The sequence below is a fragment of the Rhinoderma darwinii genome, chromosome 6 (genome assembly GCF_050947455.1).
Source record: "Rhinoderma darwinii isolate aRhiDar2 chromosome 6, aRhiDar2.hap1, whole genome shotgun sequence".
Lineage (NCBI taxonomy): Eukaryota > Metazoa > Chordata > Amphibia > Anura > Rhinodermatidae > Rhinoderma > Rhinoderma darwinii.
The window spans coordinates 73,750,067-73,763,192 of NC_134692.1; the positions used below are offsets into that span (position 1 = coordinate 73,750,067).

Below are 13,126 nucleotides of genomic sequence, written 5' to 3' on the forward strand. Positions count from 1 at the left end.
AGTCTCTAGTTTGAGAAATAGACGCCTCACAGGTCCTCAACTGGCAGCTTCATTAAATAGTACCCGCAAAACGCTAGTGTGAACGTCTACAGTGAAGAGGCGACTCCAGGATGCTGGCCTTCAGGGCAGAGTGGCAAAGAAAAAGCCATATCTGAGACCGGCTAATAAAAGGAAAAGATTAATATGGGCAAAAGCACACAGACATTGGACAGAGGAAGATTGGAAAAAAGTGTTATGGACAGACAAATCGAAGTTTGAGGTGTTTGGATCACACAGAAGAACATTTGTGAGACGTAGAACAACTGAAAAGATGCTGGAAGAGTGCCTGACGTCATCTGTCAAGCATGGTGGAGGCAATATGATGGTCTGGGGTTGCTTTGGTGCTGGTAAAGTAGGAGATTTGTACAAGGTAAAAGGGATTTTGAATAAGGAAGGCTATCACTCCATTTTGCAATGCCATGCCATACCCTGTGGACAGCGCTTGATTGGAGCCAATTTCATCCTACAACAGGACAATGACCCAAAGCACACCTCCAAATTATGCAAGAACTATTTAGGGAAGAAGCAGGCAGCTGGTATTCTATCTGTAATGGAGTGGCCAGCGCAGTCACCAGATCTCAACCCCATAGAGCTGTTGTTGGAGCAGCTTGACCGTATGGTACGCAAGAAGTGCCCATCAAGCCAATCCAACTTGTGGGAGGGGCTTCTGGAAGCATGGGGTGAAATTTCTACCAATTACCTCAGCAAATTAACAGCTAGAATGCCAAAGGTCTGCAATGCTGTAATTACTGCAAATGGAGAATTCTTTGACAAAAAGCAAAGTTTGAAGGAGAAAATTATTATTTAAAATAAAAATCATTATTTCTAACCTTGTCAATGTATTGACTATATTTTCTAGTCATTTTGCAACTCATTTGATAAATATAAGTGTGAGTTTTCATGGAAAACACAAAATTGTTTGGGTGACCCCAAACTTTTGAACGGTAGTGTATGTTAGTCAATGGGGCCGTTCAGACAGTCCGTGATTTTCATGCAGCGTGTGTCCGCTGCATAAAACTCACGACATGTCCTATACTTGGCCGTTTTTCGCGCAGCACGCACCCATTGAAGTCAATGGGTGCGTGAAAATCGCGCACGGCACACGGAAGCACTTCCGTGTGTCGCACAACAGTAGATAAAGAAATTAAGGAAAAAATAAAAGCACTTTTTTCATTTCTTTTTCTAAACATCAAAACCGCGTGTCATAACGATGGCATATGCGTGAAAATCACGTAGCCACGCTCCATTCACTGATGCAACACGGAACTGCAATGCGAAACGAACACGTTCGTGTGAATAAGGCCTCAGTGTAAAACTGACAGGCATCTGCTATGGCCCAACAGGCAATCACTAAAGGCAGACCTGGGGGCCTTTGTTAGGCCCCATAGAAACCATCGGCACCCCGCGATGCACGTGTGGTGCCAGTGGGGTAAAAGAGAGGGATCTCCCTCTAAAACCACTCAGATGTGGCGGTCGCTATTGGGCGCCACATCTAAGGGGTTAAATATGATGAGAGACCACTGCTAGTGGTCCCCGATCGTTGCCCTGAAGCCCGAGGCGGTTAGCAGCAGCTTGGGCTTCAGGGGTGCTTCAATGCGGAAAATCTTCTTCTGAAATGCCGCCGTAAAAACACTATATGGCGGTCCTTAAGAGGTTAAGGGTGCAGCTCCACACAGACTCTTAGACGTGATCGTTACTACAGTAACTGCCGGGCAACCATTCCAGTCCACAGCAATAAAAGGAGTCCTAAGTGAGTTGAATTATATGATTTTCAGCCACGATACAAAAATATAAAGAAAACCATGAAATCACATGACTAACTTTCCTGTACACCTATAAACTATAGTAGATATATTAAATGGGTTTTAGAAAAGGATATGAATGTTTGACCGTGGGGGTTTGAGTCTAGGACCCCCACTGATCAGCAGAATGGGACCAAGCTGCAGGACCCGGCATAGCCACCTCTACTATCAAGCCACTGTGCCTGTGTAGACAATGCTGATCGGCAGGAGTTCCAGGGGTCGGAAAACCCACAAATCAAACATTGATGGCCTAGCCTAAAAAGAAGTCCCACAAGACCCATGTAAACTTGGGGGGCAGTAACTTTTATAATGCTTGCAGTATAAGGGCACCGTTTAGAAGTGTATGCTATGATGCAGCCAGTGACAGGCAATTCCCTGGAGCTGGGGAAACAGTAAACCTGAAAGAAAACATTTGTGAGACATTTTCTATTGAGGCTGCGCAACTTTCTTACAGATATAACGCGCTGTTGACTTTTAGACTGGACTGTCTGTCTCCTGTGACTGGGTGAGTGAAGAAAGGCAACTCCTTAAAATAGTATACTATTGAACGTGTTCCAATAATACAGTAGTGCGGCCGAGGAATATCATATTCTCCAAGCTTCCTTTTCAGTAGAAAAGTTGAAATTCCCATCAGGCTTGCATATCATTACCATAACAATCTTACTGCTAAAGGACACAGTCTTAGGCCTTATTTATAGCGCGTTTTTTAATGTACGTTTAGCGTATATGCCAGGAAAAGCTTTCATTGCATACGATAAACATGTCTGGTGCTTAACAGTGGCCTCCATGATCCGTAGGCCAATATGGCATCAGTTTAATATATACATCACTCGCTGCAGTCTGTTTGGTCTGGGAAATGCAGCAGACATGCGGACGGTATATCATGGACCGAATACACTCGTGTGAATCCGGCCTTGGGGTAGGTGTACACGGGGCAGATTAGCTGCAGATTTAATTGTGGAAAATCCGCAGCGTTTTACAGTAGCAGCAAAGTAGATGAGATTTGAACAAATCTCAACCACACGCTGCCGAAAAAAAGTCTGCTGAGAAAACATTCACAAATTGACATGCGGTGCAGATTTTTAATCCGTAGCACGTCCATTTATTCTGTGGAATCGTTGCACTTCTGTTGCGTTTTTTTTCCTAGGGAATTCATTGGGAGGTAAAAGCCAAAACAAATAGCAAATGTTGGAGTTTTTGTGGCAGAATCTGTGAATCTGACGGGGAAAAAAAAACAAAAACAAAACACATTTACAAAAAAATACAACAAAATATAGAATTAGTAATTTCGTTTGTAGGAATCCTGCTCGACAGCCCCACGAGAGAATGACTCCACACCCTGATAAGGACAGGAAACTCAGAGGTTAGAAGCCCCTCCCCATCCTGACTATCAGGGTTTACAAATAACTAGAATCATCGCAAGACCCCTAATAAATAAAAGGGAGTGAAATAAGGGTGCGGTCATGGAGGATTCCTAGAAACCGAATTACAGGTAAAAACGAATTCTATTTTCTCCAGTCATCCTCCATGACAGCACAATAGGAGGATACCAATTGATCAGCTTTAGGGAGGGACCACTGCTTGAGGTACTTTTCAGCCAAAGGAGAGATCGTTAGTTGAAACAAATGTCCAAACGATAATGTTTGGAGAAAGTGTGAGGGGTAGACCTACAGATCTGCTCAATGGTGGCATTTGCCCTCCCGGTCCAGGTGACAGAAACTGCTCTCGTAGAGTGAGCTTTTAGTTTGCCTGGAGCGGATAATCCTTGAATAGTGTAGGATTGACATATAAAAAAAAATACTTTTTTTTTTAAATATCTTCTTCCCCTTATTTGGACCTTGAAATTGAATAAATAAATTATTATCTAGTCTCCATTCACTGGACACCTCAAGGTATCTTAACCCCTTCCCGACATCCGCCGTGTATATATACGGCGCACGCCGGGTGGGGTAACATGGAGCGGGCTCACGGGCGGAGACCTCTCCATAGAGCGAGTGTGTCGGCTGCGTGTTATAGCCGACACTTCCGGGTAACGAGCGGGATCCCGATCGAGCGCGAGCCCGCTTGTTTAACCCGTTAAATGCCGTGTTCAATAGCGATAGCAGCATTTAAATGACTAAAAACAGGGGGGCGACCTCCTGTAACATCCTAACGCCTCCCCCCGCGGTGAGATCGGGGGGAGCTGTTGCTTGGCACGGCTGCCTGGGGGCCTGACAAAGTCCCCCAGGTCCGCCATCTGTGTACTCCTATGAAGCCCTGCCTCTCAGGGCTTCATAGGAGACTGTCAGAATAGCGATATACTGCAATACATTAGTATTGCAGTATATCGTGCATGCTGGTCAAAGTCCCTACAAGTAAAAAAAAAAAAAAAAACGTAAAACCCGTAAAATAGAGTCTATCCAAATTTATGTATTTTTAAAAAATTGCTTAATGCTGACACCTGGACTTTTAATGTACCAGGTCTTAGCCCTTTATCGAGACCCACCTCTGAAAAAAAAAAAAAATATTTGAAATATTAGCATGGGGTCAGGTGGTCATCACAAAAATAAATAAATGTTTTCCAAACTTTTGCATATATACTATTAGTTACTTTTTTCCTACTAGATTGGAGTGTCTGAACAACAGTCAAACAGGCCTCTAGATTTTAGGATAGACTTGTCAGAAGCCATGCAGAAAGGCAAAGCCTTTGAGGGTCAGGATGTCAAAACGGGTCCTTGATGTAAAAGGTCCATTGAAAGGGGTAAAAATATGGGAGTCTCCCAGCTTTAAGTTTTTAGGGGAGCAAACAAACTTATTTTAGGCTAAAAGAGAGCCACCAAAATAAAATCTATTTTTTCCCTCCGCATCTTTTGTAGGACCCTGGTTAGCAGGGGAATGGGCGGAAAGGTGTAGGCCAGATAGTATTCCTATTTGTGAGCTACTGCATCCAACGCTATGGAGGCATCTTTTGGGTTTATGGAGAAGAAAAGGGGGACTTAGACCTCTTTGCATCCCAAATAACTCAATCTGAGGAAGCCCCCATTTCTAAGTAAACCACTGGAAGAGTTGATCAATTCCATTTGGTTGGATCCAAATAATTTCTGATTAGATAATTGGCCTGTATATGGCATGAGCCCTTGAGATAAAATGTCTGTCAGGGATAGTAGGCACGATTCTGCCCCAAAAAATATTTGATAGATAAAGCTTGGGGGCTTTGAGGCCTTGAAATTCATTCAACGGTTTCAGATTCATTAAAATTGCATCTGAAGGAGTTTGAGGGTTCCGCTTTGTAGTTACTTTTGAAGGAAAGGGATCTGTGAGTTTGTAATGACAAACTTCCCTGGAGATTATGGGGAAAATTCTATTTTGTACCCATTTTGGACTGTATTTAAGATGCAGGTGTTTGAGGTAATATTTTCACATTCCCTGTAAAATGTTGAGATTTTCCCACCCACTTTGGTGTTACGATTTATCTGCGTTTGGCCAGTCTGTGTTAAGAAGAATATATTTCTTACCTTGCCACCATTTGGGTGATTCTATCTCCAGGGCTTTCCTTTATCTTTATAGCCTTGGCACTGAAATTTGGAAGGCCAAAAGGATTTTTCTCCTTTTTGGCTGTTTAGGTTCAGGTAAAACTTTTTTTATTATCCAAGACCTTTTCAAGGATCTTATCCAGAGCGGGTCCAAACATATGTTGTCCTTTGCACGGGATAGTACAGAGTTTAAATTTAGTAACTGTATCCCTCAACCACAATTTGAGCCATAAGGCTCGTCTAGCAGCGTTTGAGAGGACAGCAGTTCTTGCTGCGGTTTACCGACTCAGATGAAGCATCAGCTAAGAACCCTGTTGCTTGCTGCAGTAAAGGTAGTGATGCCAGAATTTCTTCTCTTGGGGTACCCTCCCTAAAGTGGGCTTCCAGTTGGTCCAGCCAGTGAAACATTGATCGGGCTAAACAAATAGAAGCTACATTAGTTTTCAAAAGAAATGTTTCCCAGGTATTTTTTAGTAGACTCTCAGCTTTCCGATTCATAGGATCTTTGAGCAGAGAGGAATCTTTGAACGGAAGAGTCGTTTTCATAGCCACTTTGGCTACCTGAATATCAAATTTTTGAATTTCGTCGCAATTTTTTTATTTGATCATAATCAAAAAGAAAAGCGTTAACGAAGCTCGCCAGTATGTCCAACCTTTTTCTCAGGATTTTTCCACTCCTGCTTAATTTCCTTTTAAATATTTTCATGAATGGGAAAAACAAGTTTTATCCTACTACCTAATCCTGCACACAGTTCATCATGAAGTATTCTTTTATTTATTCAATCAATCACCATAGTGCTTCTTATGGCCTAAAATAATTCATCCACATATTCAGATGAAAAATATTCATCCACCATGATATGAGATAATTCCCCTTCCTCCATATCTTCAGGAATAGAAAACTGACAGCTTTTAGAATCAGAATCATCGTTTGGAATTAGCTGCCTTTTTTTCACCACCATGGAAATAGAGGTCATATTTGATTGCAAAAAAACTGCTAGAAACTATTGAATTTCTACTCGCATAAGGGTTTTTATCTCATCCATTAAAGAGGGTTGTTCTTCTCATCAAATGTTCTCTGTGACAGAGGGGTTTCTTATGGCCAATTGGTCGTTTTTTAGAACAAATGCCACATTTACGGGTTATATGGGTCTTTTCTTTAGATTTTTTGGGGCCTCTGTGTCACCCTAACAAGAAACAAAGGGAAATACAAGTAATTGCCCCCTTCTAAAGGGTCTTAGATCCCCTGACCGTAAGGGTATGTTCACACGGCCTATTTACGGACGTAATTCGGGCGTTTTTGCCCCGAATTACGTCTGAAAATAGCGCCTCAATAGCGCTGACAAACATCTGCCCATTGAAAGCAATGGCCAGACGTTTGTCTGTTCACACGAGGCGTATATTTACGCGCCGCTGTCAAATGACGGCGCGTAAATAGACGCCCGCGTAGAAGAAGTGACCTGTCACTTCTTTGGCCGTAATTGGAGCCGCTATTCATTGACTCCAATGAATAGCAGCGCTAATTACGGCCGTAATTGACGCGGCGTTCAAGCGCCTGCACATGCCGGTACGGCTGAATTTACGGGGATGTTTTCAGGCTGAAACATCCCCGTAATTTCAGCCGTTACGGACCCCCGCCGTGTGAACATACCCTCATACTTACATGGCAGAAATTTGCGCTGTGCTCCACAGAACCAGAGCGGGAGGAGAAATCTTCTATACATATATTGTTAGTCTTACCTTAATAGAATGGACCTTTTGATCAGGGTGTTTTTAAATCTTGCCGCCAGGATCAGCGCCTTCCTAGTCCAATCCGAGGGTATCTTTCTCCAGGGCCTCCAATCCGTTGAATTTCCATAAAATACAGTGTTTGCCGCTACAGGAAGTAGGCTGCAATTAATTTTAGCTTTGAAACGCATATACAATTCACTAACCAGAAGTAGTCGTCACGGCACCGGAAGAGGCGTCACACGACAGCCGCATCTCTCACATGACTATGAGGCCCTGGGGATATAGCTGGGGAGCTCCTGGAGGACCGGAGCCGTAGTTTTTTTTTTTAGACTATTTCGCTTAATCTTCGAAGAGGCGCAGGAGAACAGCCGGATCCGAAGCGGATTGCGATCGACCGCCACTGCTCGTTATGCATAAAAATAATAAAGCAAAAAACTTAACATTTACTAGACTCTGTTGCTTGTTTTTCCTGTCCCTATTCGGACATGGAGCCGTCCTCCTGTGGTGATGTCATGGAGGATGACTAGGAAAAATCTTTTTCCTGTTTACATTGAATAAAAGTGTCTATACTTACTTCCCTGGCGTTACCATAGCGACAACTCCTTGTTCCCCGGCTGTTCTCTAGTTTAATCGCACGTGCTGCAGACAATCACAGGCTGTAGTGGTCACATGGGCTGAGACTCATCAAAGGAGGCCGTGCTGCACAAACACCAGAGGTGGGGAGCAGGGACGTGTCGTTATGTCAAGGCCAGTGAGGTAAGTATTCATTTATTTGCAAAGATAAAAAAAAAAATTATGCTCTGTTTTCCGCAGCAGCGATTTTGACCAAAAATCTGCACCACAATTTACTGCAGACGAAATTCCCTGCGGGTTCTAGGTAGGATATTCTGTGTACTTTTCCGCAGCGTATCCGATCTGTGTGAACATACCCTTAGGGTGTATTCAGGCGTCAGGTTAAGGAGCGGTTAAAACTGCATTAAAAAAAAAAACAAACAATGTGCATGCGGTTTTTACTGCAATGTCTAAATACACTATGGCCTAATTCACGCAGTTTTTAAATGCCACAACAGTGAATCATAAAAAGAGGGGTTGGGGGGGGGGGGTATATAGGAACGATTCTACTTTTCCTCTTTTCTGGATCCAATCCTGGTTCTGCCTTCAAAAACTGTACTGTGCAAATATACCCTAAGGCCGGATTCACACGAGCGTGTGCGTTTTGCGCACGCAAAAAACGCGGCGTTCTCCGTGCGCAAAAGGCACTTAACAGCTCTGTGTGTCATGATCATATGGTGCGTGGCTGCGTGCTTTTTGCGCAGCCGCCATCATTATGACACTCTGTTTGGATGTTTGTAAACAGAATAGCACGTGGTGCTTTTCTGTTTTCATTCATACTTTTCACTGCTGTTGCGCGAGTCACGCGCGTACCACGGAAGTGCTTCCGGGTGCTGCGCGTGATTTTCACGCACCCATTGACTTCAATGCGTGGGTGATGCGCGAAAAACGCAGAAATATAGGACATGTCGTGAGTTTTACTCAGCGGACTCACGCTGCGCAAAAATCACTGACTGTCTGCACGGCCCCATAGGCTAACATAGGTCCGTGCAAGGCGCATGAAAATCACGCGCGTTGCACGGACGTATTTTACGTTCGTCTGAATAAGCCCTAAGGGTAAATCCACACGTAGCAGATATTTGTAAATTCAGAAAAAAATTCACTGCAAATCCGATGCAAAATCTGCATGTATTACGTGCGGATTTTGCACTATGCAGTGCAAAGGGTGAATTCCACTGTAAAAATATAGTCTATAGAGTTTTTTTGCAGGAGGAAAATCTGCCTCAAAATTCCGTTTGGATTTTTCACTGCCATGTGATCACTGCAGCAGTCACATGGAATGAAACATCATCCCAGGAGGCCGACCTGGACGGAGAAGCATAGATTCTGGGTAAATATAACTTTTTTTTTTCCGAGTTACGATTTTTGCGGCGGAATTGCAGATTTTCCGGTGCAAAAATCACAACAGAAAAGCAGCGATTCCGCAACATAAATTGACATGCTGCGGATTTTAAAAAAACTCACCGCAGGTCAATTTATAAACCTTTTTTGGTGGGGTTTTTTTATGCAGCGTGTCGATGAGATGAGATTTGTTCAAATCTCATCCACTTTGCCGATACTGTAATACGCTGCGGTTTTTCCGCAACTTAATGATGCGGAAAATCTGCAGTGTGAACCCTGCCTATGTGTAACTAAACTTTTGACATGTCAGAAATTTTGATCAGTGGGGGACTAATCACTGAGGCCCCATGCACATGACCGTGCCTGTAATTACGACCCGCATTTACTGGCCATGCTCCCATTATAAAGCAAGGTCCGCAAAATAAAAAAAGTAGGATATGTCCTATTTATTACGGAAAGTTTCTGGGGCACGGACACCTTCCAGTCGGCCATAGAGATGAATGGGTCCGTACTTACGGACCATAGTTACGGTCGTGTGCATGAGGTCTGAGACCAAAGGCAGCAGAGTAAAAATACTCCTCTTAGCATGTAAAAAAAAAAAAAAAAAAAAAAAAAAAAAAAAAAAAAAAATCACTGAAAAAAGGCAATACTGATACAAGGGCAGGTTCAAGCACCAGTTCCCAGCAGGATGCAGACAAGCCACAATGCTACGTGGTTGCTTAGTATTATCATTGCATACAGATAGGACTTATCTAAGGGTGCCAGTCACACAGTTATGTGTAGTGCACCATGCCAGCTTGCAGCCAAAATAGCGGAGACTGAGCCGCAGATGTGAACAGTATGTGATTGAAATCGTTTAATAAAAAATAAATATTTGTTTTTAAACGTCTATCACTGTGTTTTGCGCAGCTCTCTAAATTGTTTTTATTAAAAAAAATTTACTTTTTGAGATACAGCTGCTTTGTACGCTGAGACTTGAATCTGTCAGGTCAGCTGCACTACCAGCGGGTCACGCAGGGTCCACCTGTTACCAATCACATCTGAGTAGTACACTTAATTGTGATCCGTAACCACTCGATCCTGCGTGTCAGACACGCAAGATCCGCTGACACTGAACCCATCAGTGCTGCGGACCGGACGACAACAGGATTCAGTGAAAAATACAGCTGCTCTGTATACAGTATACAAAGCAGATGTATCCCAAAAAGTAAAAATTATTTTTAATAGAAAAGTATTTAGAAAGTTGTACAAAAACACACTAAGACATTAAAAAACAATTTTCATAGATTTCAAAAAGGTGTACTTAGCCTTTAAAGGGGGTTTTCCCAAAATCATAAATCACCTATCCACAGGATAGGTGATCATTTTATGATCGTAGGGCTCCGACCTCTGGGACCCCCACCAATCATGAGAACTGGTGTCCCAAATTCCCAGATCCTCCTCACTGAACCCCTCGCGCCGTAAGGAGGAGCTTGAGTGGAGATAAGCTCGAGCATGCGCCCACCCCACCATTCACTGTCTATGTGAATCACGAAAACAGCTGAACTATGTATTCAGCTGTTTCCGCCATTCCCAGACATTGAATGGAGCAGTAGCGCGCATGCTCGACCGCGCTTTATTAAATGTCATCCTAACTGCAGTAGAGGAGTGAGGTGGAATGGGGGGTTCGGTACCCCCATTCTCACAATCGGTGAGGGTCCCAGCGTTACGGCCCCCAGCAATCAGAAAATAATCACCTATCCTGTGGATAGGTGATGATTTATGATACTTTCAGTGTCTTTAGAAAGTGAGAAAAAGAGGAATACGTTTGAAGAAACCCATACAAAACAGGAGAACATACAAACGCCATATAGATGTTGCTCTTGGCCAGATCTGAAGCCATGCCGCAGGGCTAGACACAAAAAGTACTAATATACCACTCCGCCAATATTAGTTATAACGCTCCAATGACTTATGACACATTAACTATGATATATGGCATATGAAGTTATAAGAGAACCGTCCACTACAATGTGTGCATGTCATATTGCATGACCGCAGCACTCCAGTCACAACGGCGTAAATCTCTCAGGCCTCATGCACGTGTATTTGCGGATGAATTGCGGAACCATTCATTTCTATGGGCCCATGCACACAACCGTGGTTTACACGGACGGTACACGGACGGTGCAGGGGCCGCGATTGTGGACTGCAAAAACTCAGGAGAGTAATTTTACAGTCCGCAATTGCGGTCCAGCACTATTAAAATGAATGCACATCTTCGGTGTCCACGGTCAGTGATGACACTCCGCAGCCATCCGTGCCGTAATCAAGGGCTTAGGACCCCTTCACACTGCAACTATGGTCGCTGTTTGACACCTGGAAAAACTCTCAATGTATTTATGTTAAAGGGAGGCGGTGACAGATGCGGAACTGCAGCATCTATCACCCATACACTGTTAAGGCATCCATTTAACGGATGTCATGAAAAGCTGATGGCGTATACAATAAACAGATGCTACAGCGCTATCCGCCATCCATAGGCTCCCATGTAAAAAATATATATATATACTAGGCAGTATTAGTTTTTTTCTTTTTGCAGGATGCCCCTGGATAGGATATAGTTTTCGACAACGCGATTCTATCCAGTAGAAAAAAAAATGGTACCGTCCAGCGAAGGCAAAAGGAACACTCTTTTGGCCTCCATCGGCATAATGGAGGCCTGTGGGTACGTTTGACGTATGCACCTGTAGCTTTTCCGACGCATACGTCAAACGTGCAGGGAAAACGCAGTGTGAAAGGGGCCTTACAACCATTGTTGTTCCTCAACATTTAAATGAGATTTGCCACACATTGGACATGTCATAAACAACTTTCATATCCTTCTCCAATCCTGAGAACAAGCCGGGTAGTGCATGTGCGGCTGATCCGAACTGGAAAAAAAAAACGGGAGTTGTGAATAGCGCCAGCCCATTGACACGTCATAACACACTGTGACGGAAAAAGCACTTTACTACATTTTACTCAAGGAAAGCAGGACCACTGGGCACCACAGCTCTGCATAGGGGGAGTCCCCATACAATGCCAGTTAACCATTTACTGGAAGGTTGTTTGTGCCACTAGATCCATTCAGAATCAGTGACACTGGGAATGAGTGTGTTGAACAGATGGTAAAAATCACTGTCTAATGTATTTTCTGCAGGCTGAGGAGATAAATAACATCAGGGATGACATTTCTCAGGGACTTATCTGTTCCAGATGTCCACATGTACAGTCATAGCATGTCATGAATAACAGAATGCCCAAATTAGGGCACAATGCACCCATCTTATACATGGGTGTAGATTGTGAGCAGAGGATGCATAGAGGGATATGGAGCATGGTGATAAATAATAGATGGCAATGACTGGGCTGAGATGATGGGCACATACCTATTTCTCTACAAGGAGCACGTCCACAGCTGCACGGTCAGCACTGTGCCAGCAGGGCGGGCTCCTCTCTACAGGACGTATTGTGCGGTCATATCCAAACACAAAGGGGATTCCGCTGTGCCCGATCCCTGGGTCACTGAGATCCTCGGAAGCATCCTGAGCGCTCGGTGACAAGGGATTATGTGCAGTGTAAACTGCTGATCACCCAGGACGATGGAAGGAGCGATGTGATTGGCCAGTAGCGTCTTATTCTGCATTGGCCGATACCTCTCCTTTTGTCATTGGCTGACATCACAGTGTAGCGTATTCTGGCCGGAGTATACACCAGTGTCACTGGAATAATCATTCAACTACGTAGTAAACCTCCTCAGAGCTGTTACTTTCCCAGGGACTCCTATTGTTTGCCTCCATCACCCGGAGAAGTCACCCCGCTATTTACATACACACCCGGAGAAATGCACCGCTGCTCCGCTCTATGGCTCCTTCGTGTACATTGCACATGTTTTTTCTTTACGTGCAGTTTTCTCCTCACCCTCCCTCCCAGAAACAAAAAACGCAAAACATTGAGAGGCCCCGCCCCCTACTGCTGCGTGCATGAGATGGGGAGACCGTGCTGGAGCGGGCACGGGGTGGTGTGATGACTGGAGGAATAGGCGTCCATATAGGCTATGTTCACACA

The 13,126-nt window shown here is 44.0% G+C and overlaps 1 protein-coding gene across 3 annotated transcripts in view; it reads right to left on the bottom strand.

The window, feature by feature from the left end:
- The window catches only part of HECW2 (HECT, C2 and WW domain containing E3 ubiquitin protein ligase 2), a 547,978-nt gene extending 535,266 nt beyond the window's left edge, over positions 1–12,712 (bottom strand). For all 3 annotated transcript variants that reach the window (XM_075829943.1, XM_075829941.1, XM_075829942.1), the window contains exon 1: positions 12,448–12,712. The gene's annotated coding sequence lies outside the window, so the exon portion shown is untranslated. The remainder of the gene's footprint in view (positions 1–12,447) is intronic.
- Between the last annotated feature and the right edge of the window lie 414 nt (positions 12,713–13,126).